Source organism: Triturus cristatus, chromosome 4_1, assembly GCF_964204655.1.
Source record: "Triturus cristatus chromosome 4_1, aTriCri1.1, whole genome shotgun sequence".
NCBI lineage: Eukaryota > Metazoa > Chordata > Amphibia > Caudata > Salamandridae > Triturus > Triturus cristatus.
The window spans coordinates 104,722,834-104,743,592 of record NC_140585.1 but is presented as its reverse complement, the minus strand read 5'-3'; the positions used below and the strand labels follow the sequence as shown (position 1 = coordinate 104,743,592).

The 20,759-nt window shown below is 53.0% G+C and overlaps 1 long non-coding RNA gene and 2 other non-coding genes across 4 annotated transcripts in view; all 3 read left to right on the top strand.

Annotated features, from left to right (window-relative positions):
* The first annotated feature begins 1,497 nt into the window (after window positions 1-1,497).
* On the top strand, window positions 1,498-1,570 carry TRNAF-GAA (transfer RNA phenylalanine (anticodon GAA)). Its single transcript has one exon. It is a non-coding gene; the product is annotated as a tRNA-Phe (tRNA).
* A 407-nt stretch (window positions 1,571-1,977) lies between these two features.
* Window positions 1,978-20,759, top strand: part of LOC146839704 (uncharacterized) — a 31,771-nt gene continuing 12,989 nt past the window's right edge. Inside the window, exon 1 of one of the 2 annotated variants that reach the window (XR_014980701.1) lies at window positions 1,978-2,068. This is a non-coding gene — a long non-coding RNA (uncharacterized LOC146839704). Of the gene's footprint in view, window positions 2,069-2,901; window positions 3,135-20,759 lie in introns of those variants that run through there. The other variant, XR_014980700.1, reaches the window with a different exon arrangement.
* On the top strand, window positions 3,418-3,489 carry TRNAE-CUC (transfer RNA glutamic acid (anticodon CUC)). Its single transcript has one exon. It is a non-coding gene; the product is annotated as a tRNA-Glu (tRNA).

The following is a 20,759-nucleotide window of genomic DNA, read 5'->3' as shown; positions in this document are numbered from 1 at the left end:
TGAAGATGGCGGTAAAATCAAGTATTCTCCACTCTACAAACGTGTCCTCGAGGGTTTGTGGGAGTCCAGGGGCAGTGGGAGAATCCTCTGGGCTTGAACAGTTCAAGATACTCGTCTTTAAATTGATAAAAATCCTCTTGAGGACAGTGTGATAGGGTAGAAAGTGGGTTTAGAAGAGTGATGGTGTGATGGAACCTTACCCGGCCCAGACTCACGTGTAGACAATGTGAGAGGCAATGAAAATGCATATATCAAGGCAGGCGCGCAACACCCATTGGACTCACAGGGCTTCAGCCCCCCCCGTCGTGTGTGGCAGCCGGGATGAGACACCTTTCCGGGCAAAAAAGCAGCCGCACCCGAGCACTTCACAGGTCTTTAAAAGACCATTTGCATGTTAATGGGGCCTCGCTGGTGTTTCACCCCTTCTAAGAGCCCCTGCAGCTCCACTCTGCCTATTGCTTAAAGTTCAGCCCCCCCCGAAATTTTTGCTCAGCCCCCCCCGAAATTTGGCTCTAGTTGCGCCTCTGTATCAAGGGCCCACTCTGGTCCCTGCCAGCGCCTGGAAACCCCCACGGGCGCCAAGTAGCGCTTTACAAATCTCCTGATTGATTGATAAACATGAACCCCTGAGCTAGAAAGGGCACTCAGGTTCCATAGCGCTTCGGGAACATGCAAATAGTGGAAATACGCTGCATACATACAGTCCTGCACAGCCATGTGCTGCTCGTGCTGAAAAAACGTATTTTCTGCCTGTCCAGCACTGAAATTAACAAGATATTATCATTATTCACAATTATACAAAAGTTGTACATTGTCACCAAGAGTGAAGTGATGTCTGATTGGAAGAGTCCCAATGATGGGGGGTCCGCAGTGATGTGAGGAGGGTTTAATGGATATCATGGAAGATGTGGAATAAACTGAATTGTGTTTTTAATGTTTAACACTTTATCCTTGGATGGTTTATACGTTTTTACGCTGGAAATAAACCTATTTTGAAAATAAAAAAGCAGCTTGATGTAGGGTATTCTGTAAAGTGATGGACTCCCGCCCCACTTCCCCCTGCAGGAGCAGGATCCTGTTTGTGGTCATGTGTGTGTTCTGTGATTCATGGTCCAGGGAGGCACGTGCCTCTGGGTGTGAGTTCGGAGCAGCCGCCCAACAGACCCATTGCTCACAACATCCACCCATCACAGGCGGGTCCCGGTGCCAGTGACGCTCGATGGCTCCTTAGGGTGGGGGCAGTTTTACCTGCCTGGATGTGGTTGAGTTTAGGGAAGAGTCACGGCGTCGATGACGTCACTGCTTAAAATGCCAGCTCCGTGTCTGGTCTTCAGTGCTGGGAGGACAGCAGCGCCCCCCAGCGAGGCTTCTCTCAGTGTGAGGGCGGCGGTGATGAGAGCCCTGGACGCCTGGTAATAACCCCTGTAAACTCGCCAATAATGCAGGAAACCACCAGGGTCTCTGGAGCCACAGCGGACACACGCTGGGAACAGAAGCGCCGAAATAGCTCAGATGGGAGAGCGTTAGACTGAAGATCTAAAGGTCCCTGGTTCGATCCCGGGTTTCGGCAGATACCTTTTGTTTGAAACATATTACAATCACACCTGCATAGTTAAATTTTAAACCCTCTAAAACTTGGTAAAATAACACAACATCAATCGCGATTTCTTCCAGGTTCCTTATTTTCTTTATTGACACACGTTTCTCGCAATCCTACTCACTGTAAATCTTACAATTTAAAAAATATTCCCCAGCTCCCCCCCTCCCTGCCAGTGCCACTCTTCATTCCACGCAGCTCCCGCTCCCCTCAGCCGAGCCTTCGATAGCTCAGTTGGTGGAGCGGAGGACTGTAGAGGAATGACGGACATCCTTAGGTCGCTGGTCCAAATAGAAAGCGCCTCTTTCTCGGACACTCGCACACCTGGGCTTTTCCTGCCTCCTCTCCTCAACTTTACACCCCAGCTCCCTCCTCCTACTGGGGGCGGGGGGGGGGGGGTGGTGCTGAAGATCCAGGCCGGGCCCCCTCTGAAGCAGCCCTGGGAGCTGGTTGTGGAGACTCTGGCATCAGGTAATGCTGCTGAGAGCGCTGCTGAGAGCGTCTGCTAGGAGGTGAGAAGGTTGGTGAGAGGGAGTGTGTATGTTTGTGTGTCTTTTGAGGGAGGGAGAGTTTGTGTTTGTTGAGCCTCTGGCCCCCTGTGTTGGTGTGAAGGAGCTGGGAAAAGAAATAGATCAGTCACAAGCAGGACAGTGCGGGTTGAAGGACACGTCAAGGAGCTGCTCAGCACAAGGCAGCGCAGCGAATCCTCGTTAGTATAGTGGTCAGTATCCCCGCCTGTCACGCGGGAGACGGGGGTTCAATTCCCCGACGGGGAGGCTGAACTTTTTATATTCCGCCTATATGTTGAAAGTATGACGAGGGGGTCATTTATTTTAAATGTCATCTATAACGTGACACTCCTGCTATTGAGTACTGACGCTTTTCATTAAAGACATCATCTCCTATAACTAAAAGATTTTCTAATGCAATCACATACATTTTAAGATCGATGACGGGCAATTTTTAACTGAGAGACTTTTAGGGAAGGATTGCAGCCTTTTCATTTTAAGCTTCTGTGTACTTTCTTGACAAACAGAAACGTGTAATGGAGGGTTATTATTTACATAAAAAACAAAGTTTCTATGCAATAAATAAAATGTATCTAAACATGTTTTTTTCACGCTAAATAAATGAAATGATGGGGCGGGCTCTGACAGAGTGTTTAATATGAAAGTGAAACTTTGTTATCTTTATAAACTTAATGGTTTACAACTTACAGGCGCATTGTGGAAGTAAAACTACCACCGACCCGGAAGTGTCCGCCCCGCCGTCCTCATGAGAGATATTATATTATTACCAAGGCCCAGGCATTACTGCCAGGTCCGATTATAACAGTGTATTCTGGGACTTGTAGTCCCGTTTCTAACTCTCTAAACTGAGGACGAGGGGACCCAGCATCCAAAGCAAAAAAAAACCTGGGTTGGGTGAAGTGCCGGTGCTCGGATCTGGGCTCACTTGAGAGCTTTGTCCAGCCCTTGGACGAGCTGCAGGGGTCGCTGAGAAGGTCTGCTGCCCACCTGCAGGGCCTCCTAGAATGGTAATTGTTTTTTTCCCTCTTGCTGTTTTTCCTCTCCAGTTGTGTGTTATGACGGTCTCGTACATCTTCGGCATTTAGAAACTCTAACAGATTTCTGTGTATTTAAATTCCGTTCTTCATGGTGTGCCTCAAAGTAGTGTGTTTTCTGTGTCTGTTTTCTTAAGTTTAGTAAATACTAGCTTGAGAGTGTTAGCATGATATGTATTCTTAGTACACAGAACCTATACCAGCATGCATCGTCACACTGTGTCATAACGAACCTGCTTGTACGCAGTATATGCATTCCCTGGTGGTCTAGTGGTTAGGATTCGGCGCTCTCACCGCCGCGGCCCGGGTTCGATTCCCGGTCAGGGAAGGAGTTATTTTTCTGTCTTTTAGTGTATGTTTGTTTTTTATTTTGATCATATCCTAACTATTTTCTCGAATTGTCATTATTATTTGTTTTTTTAAAATCAGAAGTATTTTATTAGATACATTTTTCCTTTAGGTGACACAGTAAGCACTGATAAAAAAGTGACTGCTGGTTCACAAAGCTTATTCTTCACAACAGATGTCCTACCATTTGGAATAATCCCTTCAAATGTAGGTGGTATCTTTCTTTTCAATTGTGGGCTTTGCTTAGCGAAACACCACATAAATGGGCACCTCATTGAAAATCAGGCAAACATGGAGCTGTTTAACCAGAGCAAGACAGAAACAATTCTATGCCAGGAAACGGAGGCTTCTGATTATGCTTCTCTTTTCTTTTCTGACATTTACAGCAGCAAATGAAACTTTAAACTACATAACCCATCAGGCACAGCGTGCCCTGTCTTCACCAATCACCTCTCACCCCCCTAGGGCATATAACTCCTGTCCTCAGAGATCGTCCTCTTTCTTTGCTGCAGCAGCAAGGCAAGTACATCTTCATTTACATTATTTACTGGATACGCAATGTTTTAAAGCAGTGATTGTTGGTATTGTGCTGATTGTAAGCCGTATTGATTGTGGATTTGCATGTTTGTGGGCGTGTAGGGGTGCAAGAGTCAATTCCCAAACGCGAGCCACCGTCGACACACCTAGCTGACAGCCCTAATGTGACAAAGCACACAATAGAAAGGCCTCACCCCGAGAAATCAATTCACTTGGAACGTAAAGTACTGGATCTTTGTTTGCTTGTGAACAACCTGTGCATCGGCTCCAAAACACACGTGATGCCCCAGTCCCCCCAGCCTGTGTCGTCCCACAGTGCCCCCCCATCCAGGCAAATGCCATGACACATCACTCGGCTCCCCTAGATCCTTTGTTGCTCGAGTCACCTGCGCCATGTGGACCCAAGTGAAACATGTACCAAACATCCCTATGAAGGTCTCCCCCCCCCCCCATAGCAGTACCACTGCCCCAAACTCAGGCCCTTACCGCGAGTGTGAGCGCCCACCAAATCGCGCATAAGGAATGGAAACTCGGGTGCAAAACAAAGGGGGGGGGGGAATGTGTCTGTACTTAGTAATAACATTTCCCCCGGAGTTGTGTAGCCACCATAGAATAGTGCCAGTATGAACATTACCCAAATTGTATGCCAAGACCCTGCCATGGCCCTAATGCCCAAGTTGGAAAAGGAAAGACTTATTGCATCTAACGCCACCGGAATGCACGAAACTGGGAATTACACGGCCCGCGGCGCCTGACTAACAGACACACAGCTGCAATGCCCGACTCAAGCTGGCTCAAAGTAAAATCCTGGGGCCGGAACCAAACACCTGCATGGCAGCCGTTAACTGCACATAGCTGTTGCCCCCCCCTCTGAGTGGAAAAATGCGATGCAACTGAACCAATACTGACACATAACAGCTGACCAATATACCGAGGAGACTGACTACATCCCCGGACCCAGAACGCTTTCCATTGCCGATCCCCTACCTTCCGAGAAGTGTCCCTTAATCCTCATGTCGGAGCCGAAAGGGGCATGCTAAGTTAAAAAGTGGTAACGATTCCCTAATGTTCCTCGTTAGGAACTGGCCAAGCCAGTGCTGCTCTGCCATGGCAAACATCGTATATGGGTAGCCTATTACCCTTATTGTATCAGCCGCACTGACTGTGCCCTCACTGGCAGAGCATGTTAATATGTTGCCAAGGCAACCGCAGCGCGCCAAGCTTCGTCGCTTGCAGCGCAAAGAGCACTAGTCCATCACCCTATGTCCTATATCTGCCCGACACGCAACTAGCACATGCAATGGCGTCACTATAATACAAGTAAATAACTTTGCTTTCACAATTCGCTAAAATTGCAAAAATTCGCAATTTTTAGGTGAAAGCCCACTAATACATTGCTGCCTGCCTAAGCTCCTATTTTGCCCCAAAAATTGCCTTGAGCTCGTTGCAAGGCTTCAGCATCCTGTAGTCCCAATACAGGCCTCCCATCCAAGTACTAACCAGGCCCAACCTTGCTTGACTTAAAAGCAGGACCCTGAACGTCCAAGTACATGAGGAGCCGGCTGCGAGTAAAGCGCGTCGACGAGGACAACAATCGTGCGCATAACACGAAAGAAGTTAGTTCATAAAGCAGCAGACACGCTCTGCTGCGCATCGTACCTGCTGTGCGTTGAAAGCGACTCCAGAGTATAAAATGCAACTCACTCTCGCGGTAAACGAGCCACGCTGTGGCAAAAGTGCAGAACTTTACACACTACCTATAGCTGTGGGCCCGCTAAGTGACACACACCCCTGGTTCCACAGCGTCACAGACATCTCCGCCGGGGTTCCGTGGGGGGGGGGGGCTATTACGCGCCCAGATGCCCGGGCTGCCGGTCGGGCCTAGCCGCGAGTAGCGAGACCATAAGTACGCCTGTTCCAATGCGCCGCCACAAGCACCGTATAAATTACATATTCAGGGGTGCCCCCCCCCCCCCGAGGTAACAACTAGTTTGCCCAGAATCACAGGATGTGGACCCGACCACGCGGGGACTGTGACGGTCACCCCGCATTGATTGCGGCAATCTGTGGGGGGGCCTGCAGGTCTGGGCTCTGTTTCTGCAACGCCGGGCAAACGTATTCGCAATGCACACTTATCCGGATCACAGGCATCCAGTGTGTTGTGTAAACACCGGCCAGCGCTGCTCTGCTGCTAACACGACAGATGCAGAGCGCCTGGCCTAGACTGCAGTAAATCATCAGTTTAGAACACCTTACACGACTCACTACCGGGAAATACTGCTATACATCTCAAACTCAACATCGTTCTGAAGTCTTTTCGCACTCTATGTGCTAACCGACTTCAGTGTATATAGATACTACAGTTGTCCTTATTATCTCCGAGGTGTTTTTTCATGCTTTTACAAAAAAGCACTGAGAGGCAGCCCAGGCGCATGCGCCTTTGCATACGAGCGATTTACTACAAACTGACAATAATTACAGCTATTTTTATTGCTAGACATCTCATGCACCAGCCATCTTAGATGCCACTCTCCGATACCAAGCCCCGAGGCGCCCTCTGCCACCTTCCATCGCTCAGTGCCAAATCCTGGCACGGAGTGAGTACGAGTGGAGGGGAATAGTTTCATTTACCAGGCAGTGCAGGGGCGTACATCATCTTCATTACTCTACGCTTTGTGGGGATTACGTCTGCCTTCTCATATCCTACACTGTGCTTCGAGGCCTCTAAATCTTCACAACTAGCACCTCCGGGGCCAAACACAATCGGCCCACATGGCTTGTGGGCCCACCATAATATTATATTTGCATCTTAAAATTAGCGCGAACTCGACTGGAGCGCTGTGTAAGCGCACCAAAATACATACATGTTCCGGGATGGGGGGATGACTAACTAGTGTGCCCAAAACACAGGATGTGGTCGCGACCACGAGGCTCGAACCCTGGTTCCAGCACCATAAGTCAGCAGCGCATCCACATCCTCTCCCGTCGGACCGCAAGTCCGAGCCGCGGAGCACACCGCATACCTCCCCCTCATTGCCCCCTACCCAGTCCGCACAGTGCTGGCACTGAACGGAGGGGGTGCCGCTGCCATAGCCTTCCCGGAGCTGCCCCCTTCCCCCCTCACTGGCGGGCCGCCGCCAACCCGAAGCCGGGCTGAGCAACCCCAGCCGAGGTGGGGGGGGGGAGATCACTCACCGCAAGATAAGGCAGCTCCTGGGGACAGGACCGAGCAAGGCGAGACGAGAGGGACAAGAGGGCGAGGAAGGGGCGGGGACAGCCTAAATACCCCTGCCCCCTCCGCCGGAAGGAACTATTTGCCGGACATCTTCCCTGGCTGAGCCCAGGGACTAGACCGGCTGCCCCCAGTGCCTTCATGCGGCACTAAGGCGGCCGCCCTGTTAGGGGGCTGCTGCGCAACCCCCCGGGCAGCCTTGCATATAACTCCGTGTCCTCAGAGATCGTCCTCTTTCTTTGCTGCAGCAGCAAGGCAAGTACATCTTCATTTACATTATTTACTGGTTACGCAATGTTTTAAAGCAGTGATTGTTGGTATTGTGCTGATTGTAAGCCGTATTGATTGTGGATTTGCATGTTTGTGGGCGTGTAGGGGTGCAAGAGTCAATTCCCTGGTGTGGAGCGGGAGCGGGACGGACGAGGGATCAAGTCTTCAAGAAAGCGTCCCCTTTCTATTTCTACCCGGCTTGCGCATGGGCGGATAGCCATTCAGAGAGAGATTCTTTGCCTTATGAGCACCAAATGGAGGAGCGGTTTGTGGAGGCCCTTGACAATCATGTTCAAGACTCAGTCAATAGGGCATTTATTAGGGCTTTACAACCCTTTATGAAACCCCTGAAGAACTATGGGAAACATGCACTGAGAATCCCAAGGGGAGAGTCCCCAGCCCAGAGTGTGCGTCTGGGTGATCAGAGCCTGGCAAGAGAGAGGCCTGCTTTCAGCTCGTCAACAGAGGTGTTAATACAGGTTGCGTCATCGGTCTTTATGAACCACGGATATGGGAGTTCATTCCCATCGGGTTCTCGGGACAGTACTTCTCAGTCTAGTCTGGGAGCTGTAGATGACACTCCCTCATCAGCACATGACACATCAGACTCCGATAAAGACACAGAGAAAGCGGGTTCGGCGCCAAAACGCAAGAAGAAGTCCCATATCCTTAATCCAGACACCACTAATAAAAACCTGTTATTCGACCTGAAGAATATTCTACACCCAAGGTCCACTGAGTGGGTGCCATGTGTGGAGGTAGCACTTATGTTCAAGTAAAATGAGCGCGAGGGGCACACTCTAGGATCGGAATGCCCTAGACCTTCCGTACTGGGAAAGGTTACTGATACCCCAGAGTTAGATCCGAATATGCAACTTTTATAAAGAAGGTCACAAAGGACCCAAAGAAGGGTTTAGATAGAGCTTGGAAAGGGTGCCAAGACAGGCGTGACAGGACCACTAACAAAGATTTTAGATTTGGCAGTGAGGGCTAAGGAATCAAGTGCTAATTTGGACCCAACGGAGATTCTGGAGTGGGCACAGAGAGCTTTATGCTTCCTTGGCAATGCCAACTGCGCTCCATCTACCGAACGCAGGGAATCCTTTTTGATGAGTATTGATCCTCAATTGGTACAGCTGGCTTCTACGAAGGCAGGGCCCTTAGCTAATGGGCTTTTGTTCGGCCACAAGTTGGTCCATGACTTAGGAAAGTATGTAGCTACCTTTTCAGCCCTAGATAAGGACCAAACTTCAGTCAAAAAGGTGTTCCATACTGGCCTTTTTACCGGGCTGGACGCTTAAGGAGTCTAGTGGCTGGCTGAGGATACTACCAAGCCTCCTGAAGTTCCGACAACAGGGGTCGAGGGGGTCAGACCAGTTCAAACATCTATCCCACTCGCAACAGAGCTAGGAGAGGTAGAAAAAAATCGAGGAGGTTATCGAGGCGGTAACAACAACAATGCCAGCGAGATGTTTACCCCTTCCCAAAACAAAATGGTCACCCTCATCCTCTAAATTTTTCCATAACAGAGAGTTCTTTCAAAGACGACGAGGTGACGGCTTTATTGAAAGAAGGGGCGCATGTAAGTCCTCTCCCACACGGTTATGTCAGCACTTTTTTTCTGGTGTCAAGTAAGATGAGGGCTTCCGTTTGGTCCTTAACCTCAGAGAATTCCACACTTGGATAGTGTATCGGCGCTTCAAAATGGAGGGCAGACATTTGTTGAGGGTCCTGTTATTGGAAAAAGATTGGATGGTGCGTCTCGATTTAAAAGAAGCGTACTTAGCAGTACCTATTTTTCCTCCTCATCGGAGGTTTCTCCAGTTCCAATGGCGACAACGATGGCTCGAGTTCAGAACCATGCCCTTCGGTCTCTCCTCCGCCCCTTGGTGTTTCACCATGTTACTGAAACCAATGATACAATTTCTGAGAGAGAGATGGGTTCACCTGATCATCTATTTGGACGATGTCATGATTATGGCACAGAGCCAAGACCTGGTGCTACTTCATTTACCTTAGACGAGACAGCTCCTTCAGGACCTGGGTTTCGTCATCAATTCAGACAAAGCGATCCTGATTCCAGTGCAATCGATGGAATTTCTGGGTTTTCAGGTAAATTCGATATTCACGCAATTACTCTTCCCCTGAAAAAGAGGGTGGCTATCAAGAAGGAGTTGAGGAGAGTGCTTGCCTCTCAGACTATTTAATTGAGGATGTTGGCTCACCTAGCAGGTCTCCTAGCATCATCTATTCAGGCAATTTTTCCAGGGCTCCTGCAGCACTAAAGATCATGCATCTGCGCAAGGGTCTGAGTTACTCAGAACAGATTTCACTATCAGACGAAGCCAGAACAGAAATTTCCTGGGGGCTGCTGCACATGGATGCTTGGAACGGCAGGCCATTTTTGCATCATGCCCGGAGGTGGTGATAGAATCGGATGCCAGCCACTGGGGCTGGGGAGCCCGATGCGGATCAATGAAAACGGGAAGCAGATTTTCCCCAGCAGATCTACAATTACATATTAATTGTCTGGAGCTCCTAGCGATTTCCTTTGCAAATCGGACTCTGTCACCTCAGATATCGAGTTGTTGCATTCACCTGCGCATAGACAATGTGTCAGTGGTGAGATACATCAATCGATTGGGGGGCACGAGATCATGCCTGTTGGCGGAGATAGCCATAGATTTTTGGCATTACTGTACTCAGCACCAGATCTCTGTGATGGTGGAATATATTCCGGGCAGCTCCAATGTGATAGTGGATTGGAACTCCTGATTTCTTTGGGATTCCAGCGATTGGAGACTGCATCCCAACGTGTTTCAGCAATTGAATCAGAAATGGGTTCCATGCTCAAAAGATATATTTCCGTCACTCCTGAATACGCAGTTGCCCCAGTTTACAGTTGGCGACCGGATCCTCAAACGCTCAACTCAAACACATTTTTACAAACATTAACGACGGGCACAATGTATGCCTTTCCCCCATTCGCCATGATTCAGAGGGTGTTGGCACAAGTCTGCCGACATGGGGCATAATGAATATTTATCACCCAGTATTGGAAAGCACCATCATCGTTTCCGGTAACGTTGACATTGACTTGTGCTCCCCCGGTAGGTCTTCTGTCATTTCCAGAGATATTACAGGATCCGGTGGGGTGTCCACCTCCCTTGGTGATGCAGGGCCTCTCATGGCTTGGAGACTTTCTGAAGACGCTGGCAAGTGCTGGAAGTTTCGCAAGGCGCACTGTTTTTCCTGTCACAATCTATGGGCTCCCGCTATGCACAAACAATATGATTCGGCTTGGCGTAGATGGATTTGTTGGTGTGGTGAACGACAAGTGGAACCCATGGGATCCAGTATACATATGGGTGCCAATTCCGATCCGGTAAAAACCTGGTACGAACCGTCGGACGGAGCCTTTTCTCCGTCCGACTCGTACCCGGTGCGAAATCCATCCGAAAATGCAAGTACGATTCGCACGGAAACACCATTTCCGTACGAATCGAACAAAACACCGACCGAACAGAATCTAAACACAATTCCGATCCTGAAAGGCGCCGACCTGACGTCGGTACGCATCCAGCCTACGTTTCACGAACCAGGAAGTACGAATCGAACCGACGTCATCCCGCACGGAAAATATTTACCGCCTGCCAAAAACTGCCGGGAAATCAGGACGACACACGCAAGGAGCAGCTGGACGCGACGAACAGACATGGACCCGAACCTACGTGCCATCCCTGCCCTCCTAGCAGTCCACCTGGCGTACAGGAACCGACGCAGACGCCGCAGAAGGTCAGCACAACAACCAGGGGCAAAGGGGGGGCAGGGGCAGGACACACAACACCAACACATGGTACCAAATCACACATGGCCTGGACATACCTGACCATCAGGGCCTGGTCACTTCCAGGGGGTGGGGGCGAGGCCAGCAACGCAAGCGTCCGCCACAACGGAAGTGGATGGTCACGTGAACCGGTACGTACCCTACCCAGGCCGCAAGAGCGTGGGTACGGAACGTACCACGCGTCCCCCTACGTCAATCCAACAATGTGGGTACGGCCCGTACCCACGTCAGAAAGGCCTTGGTACGGCTCGTAACAGCATTGCTGGGGTCATGTAGGGGTACGCGTGGTACGACCCGTAGCCACGCCCCCAAGGCCTGTGTACGGTGCGGACCCCACGGCACCGCAACAATGGGGGGACGCACCGTACCCACCCACCAAAGGCATGGGTACGGGCCGTACCCAGGCACGCAGAGCGTGGGTAGGGGTATGTACGGACCGTACCCCCACCCGTGGAAGTACGGCCCGTACCCCCACCTGTGTATGTACGCACCGAACCACCACCCCAGCAGTGTATGTACGCCCCGAACCCCCACCCGTGTATGTATGCACCGAACCACCACCCCAGCAGTGTATGTACGCCCCAAACCCCCACCCGTGTATGTACGCCCCGAACCCCCACCCGTGTATGTACGCATCTAACCCCCACCCCAGCAGTGTATGTATGCCCCGAACCCCCACCCGTGTATGTACGCCCGAACCCCCACCCGTGTATGTACGCACCGAATCCCCACCCCAGCAGTGCATGTACGCCCCGAAACCCCACCCGTGTATGTACGCACCGAACCCCCCCCAGCAGTGTATGTACGCCCCGAACCCCCACCCGTGTATGTACGCACCGAACCACCACCCCACCCGTGTATGTACGCACCGAACCCCCACCCGTGTATGTACGCACCGAACCACCACCCCAGCAGTGTATGTACGCCCCGAACCCCCACCTGTGTATGTACGCCCCGAACCCCCACCCGTGTATGTACGCATCTAACCCCCACCCCAGCAGTGTATGTATGCCCCGAAACCCCACCCGTGTATGTACGCACCGAACCCCACCCGTGTATGTACGCACCGAACCCCCCCCAGCAGTGTATGTACGCACCGAACCCCCACCCGTGTATGTACGCACCGAACCACCACCCCACCCGTGTATGTACGCACCGAACCCCCACCCGTGTATGTACGCACCGAACCACCACCCCAGCAGTGTATGTACGCCCCGAACCCCCACCCGTGTATGTACGCCCCGAACCCCCACCCGTGTATGTACGCATCTAACCCCCACCCGTGTATGTACGCCCCGAACCCCCACCCGTGTATGTACGCACCGAACCCCCACCCGTGTATGTAGGCCCCGAACCCCCACCCCAGCAGTGCATGTACGCCCCGAAACCCCACCCGTGTATGTACGCACCGAACCCCCACCCGTGTATGTACGCACCGAACCCCCCCCAGCAGTGTATGTACGCCCCGAACCCCCACCCGTGTATGTACGCACCGAACCACCACCCCACCCGTGTATGTACGCCCCGAACCCCCACCCGTGTATGTATGCCCCGAACCCCCACCCGTGTATGTACGCACCGAACCCCCACCCGTGTATGTAGGCCCCGAACCCCCACCCCAGCAGTGCATGTACGCCCCGAAACCCCACCCGTGTATGTACGCACCGAACCCCCACCCGTGTATGTACGCACCGAACCCCCCCCAGCAGTGTATGTACGCCCCGAACCCCCACCCGTGTATGTACGCACCGAACCACCACCCCACCCGTGTATGTACGCACCGAACCCCCACCCGTGTATGTACGCACCGAACCACCACCCCAGCAGTGTATGTACGCCCCGAACCCCCACCCGTGTATGTACGCCCCGAACCCCCACCCGTGTATGTACGCATCTAACCCCCACCCCAGCAGTGTATGTACGCCCCGAAACCCCACCCGTGTATGTACGCACCGAACCCCCACCCGTGTATGTACGCACCGAACCCCCCCCCAGCAGTGTATGTACGCACCGAACCCCCACCCGTGTATGTACGCACCGAACCACCACCCCACCCGTGTATGTACGCACCGAACCCCCACCCGTGTATGTACGCACCGAACCACCACCCCAGCAGTGTATGTACGCCCCGAACCCCCACCCGTGTATGTACGCCCCGAACCCCCACCCGTGTATGTACGCATCTAACCCCCACCCCAGCAGTGTATGTACGCCCCGAACCCCCACCCGTGTATGTATGCCCCGAACCCCCACCCGTGTATGTACGCACCGAACCCCCACCCGTGTATGTAGGCCCCGAACCCCACCCCAGCAGTGTATGTACGCCCCGAACCCCCACCCGTGTATGTACGCCCCGAACCCCCACCCGTGTATGTACGCACCGAATCCCCACCCCAGCAGTGTATGTACGCCCCGAACCCCCACCCGTGTATGTACGCCCCGAACCCCCACCCGTGTATGTACGCACCCAACCACCACCCGTGTATGTACGCACCGAACCACCACCCGTGTATGTACGCACCTAACCTGCAATAAGAATGGTGTGTGCCTAACACCCCCAGCAGTGCCCAGAGACAGGAGGGGTGTGTGCAGAGTCCTCCCAGCAGTGCCCAGAGACAGGAGGGGTGGGTGCAGAGTCCTCCCAGCAGTGCCCAGAGACAGGAGGGGTGGGTGCAGAGTCCTCCCAGCAGTGCCCAGACACAGGAGGGGTGGGTGCAGAGTCCTCCCAGCAGTGCCCAGAGACAGGAGGGGTGGGTGCAGAGTCCTCCCAGCAGTGCCCAGACACAGGAGGGGTGGGTGCAGAGTCCTCCCAGCAGTGCCCAGACACAGGAGGGGTGGGTGCAGAGTCCTCCCAGCAGTGCCCAGAGACAGGAGGGGTGGGTGCAGAGTCCTCCCAGCAGTGCCCAGACACAGGAGGGGTGGGTGCAGAGTCCTCCCAGCAGTGGCCAGAGACAGGAGGGGTGTGTGCAGCAGAGTCCTCCCAGCAGTGGCCAGACATAGGACAATATACCCCATCAACAAGTTCAGTGACCAACAAGGGTGATACCCCAGATGCAGGTGGAGCCTTCGCTGAGCCAGCATGGCTATATTGAAAGGCAACCCTCACACATCCAGGAAATGTAGACACAGCACAGCACAGCATTTGGGAGACACCCTGCAGGGAAAATGGCCTGCTCCACAGAGGATGGAACACACCTTGGGACAATGTCACCATACAGTGAGAGCAAACATGACCAAATACCATTGGCAGAGACCTTTGTGATGGCACGCAGATGGCAGGGTACACCCCATGAGCAGCACACTCCAACATTTCACAGACCCCTAACACATTATCACCACCCCAACTCAGGGAGCACCAGCACCAACAGCAAGTCCAGGAAAGCATTAGTGTGCAAAACCAAAAGAAAAGGCTTTATTCAGCAGGAAAATATCTCTGAGAAAATGTCCACTATGTACAAGGGCCATGGGCCTGGCCAGCAGCAAAGTCCGGGGGGGTTACACATCGGGACGTGTGTCCCCTAGCTTGCCTGCACAGTTCACATGTCCATTTCATCCACAGAAGAGGGGGCATCAGGGGGGAAGGTGGAAACAGGCACCGCAGGGACAGGAGGGGCAAGGGTAGGTGTTGTGGGTGCAGGGAGGGATGATCCTGCCACAGGGGGGGTGCCAGCGCCAAAGGTGGAGGACAGAATGGCGCTGCACACGTCGGCAAGTTCCCCCAGCGACTCCCCCGCACCCAATCGAACCACAGGCCCCAGGGAGGGGGGGGGGCAGAGGGATGGGTCGCAGCGCCACTGGGGGAGGGTGTGGACAGGGTGGGGGACTGAACTCCCCTGGCCGGGTCCCGCCTCCACCGCTTGCGGGGTGGTGTCATCCTGGGGCTGGGGGGCACACTTGCAGTGGATGATGCTGTCACCGACTGTTGGCCAGGAGAGCTAAGGGGAGTGGATTTGGAGGGAGTGGGTTGTGTGGACTGCGGACTCCCACTGTGGCTGCGTGTTGTACGTTTCCCCCCCGACCCAGTGGTTGTGCCTACATCACCCTGTGTGTGCGTGACAGGAGGTGTGCGCTTCGACTTCCCTGGTGGTGTGGTGCCTGTGTCTGTTGGGGTGCGTGCACGCTGACGTCTGGATGTGCGTGGGACAGGCACGGGAGTGGGAATTGTGGATGGGGCAGGGGTAGGGGGGGGTAGGCAGCGCTGCAGGAGATCCAGTCCTGCAGTCAGTGTGGAGTCTATGGACCTCAGCAACTGCCGTTGGTCAGACTGCGCAGCCGACATGCCCTCCATGTATGCCTCCATCTGGGTCAGCACCTGGGTGTGGGCATGGAGGACATTTAGCATCGCAGTCTGACCAACCTGCAACTGCCTCAGGATGTCCACAGACTCCGCACTCACCGCAGCAGTGGTGACAGGGGCAGGGGGTGCGGTGCCTGGCAGGAAGGAGACATGTGGGGACCGAGCACGGAGGGAAGGGCCACGAGCAGGTGGGAGGCCGGTGATGGAAACTGAGGTGGCGGGGGGATGTGGAGGGCTGCCTTCAGCTGGGTGGGCAGACTCCGCCACCTCTGGGAGCTCAGCCTCGGACCCGTCTGCGTCATAGTCTGTGTTGGCAGTCAACAGGTCCTCTGCCTCACTCCCCTCGGCCTCCGTGCCACTCCATGTGCCAGACAGGACAGCACTGCTGGCACTGGTGCTCAATCCTTCCTCCCGGTCCTTGCTAGTGTCTCCTTCCGTGTCCCCCGGCGATGCTGTGGGCAAGGTGAAGAGACAGGAGATAATCAGACACCTGTACACATATGTCACATGAGTCAAATATACATAGGTCACATTGCATAGCCTGAAAAGCAACAGGAGTTACACCTACAAAACAATGTACACATGTAGGCAATGGAACACACAGTTTGTCGACCCACCATGCCACTGAGAAACAATGGAGAGCATGACACAACAGCAAATCACTTCACTTCAAATTTTACAGAGGAGCCAGCCTCTGGGGACAAATGTGCACAGCATCTGCACCACACTGCGTCGTCAAAAAGGGATGAGCAGGAATCATATCCATTTACTCTTGGCACATGCTGCAAAGGCAATACATGAAACCATGCCAAACATGACTGGGTCACTGCACCTTGAGCGTATGTCCAGTCAAACATCACACACAGGCCAAACCCAGCAAGGAGGATGGAGCTCTTGACATGTAGGCCTTGTACGCACAAACCACCCACACCTGAGACAATCTCATGGAGACGGAGAAAGTATGTACACCCCTTACTCTGGGATGAAAACACATGGCCTCCACTAATTCATGACTGTACACACACTGCCCCTCGTGCGCCTGTCCACACATCATTGACAAGCAAACATCATCAGATTGTCTTAAAAACACACACAGGTAATGCCCACTGTGAGTATGCACAAGCAAAATGGGTCCCCCTGTACAGTGGACACATGTAGCAACCTGTAGGTCATAACAGTTGAGCCCAGGGTTCAATGCCACCCTACCCAACCCCTGGCGAAGACACAGTGAATGTCCATATTGTTTGATGACGCACATGATACCTAGGAAGAGGTGCCCCAGGGCACAGTAGTGCCCACACTCCTCCATGGTCCAGGATGGACATGACTGCAAATTAAGCAACCGTCCCTGCACTTAGCAGGCCTCCCACTCAGGCACATCATGTCAGAGGGCACACAATTGGACATGCATGCTGGAAGGCTGTACACTTTGGAGACACACCCCTATGTCGTGATTCACAATCATTGCCAAGTGACATGGACCCCACAATGACAGAAATTGGCCATGGCACACACAAGGTCCCCAGACCTGTGACACATCACCCCCACACATGATGCTGCTAGCATTGGGCACCAGCATAAACAGCCTGCCTAAATAACCTTGTGCAAGAGTGGCTACACACAGACCAGGGAACACATGGCAAGGAGGGGAAGGGAGGGAGTGAGAACAGCACCGGGCTACTTTGGGGAGAAGTTGACGCACTGCACAATCAAACCCTGGCAGTGTATCCATGCAACTGCGCACTTACATTGACTGGGGACACACAACTGACACACATGTACCTACCCCCTTCCTGCTGCTGCTTCTCCTGTAGGCGCCTGTCCATATCGGGGAAGACCACCGCCAGCACACGCTTCTGGATGTGGGTCAGACGACGGCGCCCACGGTTCTTACGGCTCTCAGGTGAGTCCCCCAGCAGGAGCCGTGCAATCCTCCTCGTCCAGCACCGGATGTCCTGCCAGCGTTTCCTCACCTGAGACAGGCTCCGCCTCCGACCCTCTGTACCCCTCACGGCACTGACGGCTTCCCTCCAGATCTCGCCCTTGGCAATGGCGCCTACCTGTGAGGATGCAAAAGTGAGAATACATTAATCCACATGAGCAAAGACACAGAGACACACATATAGTACAATCCTCATTATGAACAGGCCATGGTATGCATGCAACTCATTGCACCTTTGTCATAGGGACATTATCCACTGTGGAAGGCCAAATGCACTACGTGTCATTGAAAGTACACGGGTGGCATGAGGGGCACCACACACTCACTGACCAGGGATCACACTGTGCCTCACAGGCTACACCAGGATTATGTACAGCACCTCACAGCAGTCACCTGCCCCAGCACACTGATGCTACCTCAGCAGAGTACACAGACACACACAGGTACATGACAATCACATGGCATTGCCAACTGTGGGTACACACCTCACTCTGCCCATGTGCCAGTAGACGGGGGGTGTCACAGGTGTGGGGCTGGCTCAGCACGGCATGCACACAGCACTGCTCCCTGCTCACATCGGATGGCCAGGCTATATCCATCCCTCATGCTGCTTGTGTGCAACACTCCCCATATGCACTCACCCACATGACAGGGGACTTACACACACACCAATGTGCAGGGGACGAACACGGCCTTTGGACACTCACAGCACAGGTACACTGAACAAACACACATCCATGGGTACTGTCACCTGTCACACTGGGGGGAACACAGGATCACATCAGGACTGTGGAAACAACATCCCCAGGAGGAGTATGCAGGCAGAATGTGGCATGCACCATGCATTCATTGTCACAGTAGGCACTATGCAAGTGAGAAGTGCACACAGGAAACACAGCATGCTCTGCATGGGTGACATGAGGCCTTCCACACCCTGGGACCCACTCTAAACAACAGTGCATGTCTGTCACACATGGACACAATGCCAGAATTCACTGTCACACAAAAGGGGCACAGTGTAAGCTAGTGGAGTCTGCACTCACCTGAACCCCTGGTCGACCATACAGGCTCTGGAACTGTGGGAGGATCACATCTATCAGGGCAAGGTTCTCCTCCTGGGTGAATGGCTGTGACCTCTCCACAGTCCTGGACATGGTGCCAGAGGAATCACTATCAGCAGCAGTGGTCATGGATGAATGGATGTGCAGGCAAGTGCTCTCTCATGGGACCTGGCTGCCTTATATATGCCTGGCTGGCCTGTTCATGTACAGGAGTACAGATTGATTGGTCAGTCACATTTGCATCCTACGTTTCATCCAATCCCTTCAAACCTACCCCAGTGTGTGGCTTTGCATGGTTTCAGTTTTGATGATGATGTCAAGTCAACATCCACTTTGCAACAATGTAGATTCTTTCAAACTGACTTCTGCTGGGCACCTGGTGCTCAAATTCAAAATTCTAACTCAGTCTCCATGGCAACCATCATGCATTTAGGCCCTTATACTTGTCCCTCATGTGTCCCCTATGTGATTTCATACATTTACACACAGGTACGGTGCGTTCCACGCCCTAGGGCACCCCACAAGCAGTGATACGGACCGTACACGCGCTTGTACGGTCCGGATCACAATATGGGCGCTGGCGTATGCGTACGCCACAGTAGTACGGACTGTACACGCGCTTGTACGGTCCGTACTACTGTGGCGTACGCATACGCCAGCGCCCATTTTGTGATCCGGACCGTACAAGCGCGTGTACAGTCCGTACTACTGTGGCGTACGCATACGCCAGCGCCCATATTGTGATCCGGACCGTACAAGCGCGTGTACAGTCCGTACTACTGTGGCGTACGCATACGCCAGCGCCCATATTGTGATCCGGACCGTACAAGCGCTTGTACGGTCCGTACTACTGTGGCGTACGCATACGCCAGCGCCCATATTGGCCCAGGGACCTTATACACGCACTCAGAGCGTATGTACGGTGCGTTTCACACCTGTCAGTGGTGACAGGCGGCACACAGACAGGAATGGAGCGGTCAGATTTTGCCAAGGGTGGACACCAATGCATTGTCTGTGCAATACCACATGTGTGTGACACAGGTGTGTCAGGATGTGATGTGGCACTTTACCCCTGAGGTGTGGGCAAAGCATATGTACGATTAGCTGTGTACACATGTCGTGTGTGATGGTGCGCATTGTACCACACATCCCCTGCACTCCTTTGACATGTGTGCATGTCGTACACACTAGTGGAGCCATGAGTCACTTGCATGTCCCTGTCACGGACACCCGCACCTGTCCCCTGATGCCAGGTACACGCAATATTACACATGACATGTGTATGGCTGCGTTGCACGCTGCAACCATGTCATGTGTGTGGCATGTGTTTCCATGATTTTGCTGTAGGTGTGTGGTTCAATGCATCAGCAGTTGCTGCTGCCAACATGTGTCTGTGTGTAGATGGCCATGGCACACTGTTCCGCACACCAGCCCACATATGTGATCTGCCATGAGGTGTGTATGTATGCAACTACACGGAGTATCAAAACAAGTACATATCCACATGCTCTCTATGTATGTTCTGTCTCGACATGTACTCCTCCAAGGCAATGTGTGTGGGCTGTCCTTTTCCTATGACATGTGACCAGTGCATATCGCATCCACCAACCTGTCTGTACCATACGCATACTACTTCTGCACATGTGTGGATGTCTGTGAATCCTGTGATGCGTGTGCATGTTCACTTACACTGGCCCACAGCTAGTCTCATGCCATGTCATCGTGAGCTTGCCCCACTCCGTTAGTGGCTGTCCCTTGGTAGGAGTGTCACCTGACTGGCGTACGTGTCCAGGAAATGTGGCACAGACCTGACTCAGAATGTGCCATTTGTGGATTGGCTGTTTAACATGTGCTCAGTGCATTGTCAATGTCGTTGTACAGTGCTCACTCTTCGGTGTTCCTTCCATTTCACTGCAGGGCTCCGCCTCTCCCTCGACGTATGCCAGACATGGCAGCCCTGCATGGACGGGACTGTATACGCCGCTACAGATTCAGCCAACGGTTGATTGATGAGTTGACTGGCCGGCTGGAAGCACAACTCCTCCCGCGCCACAGGTATCCCAG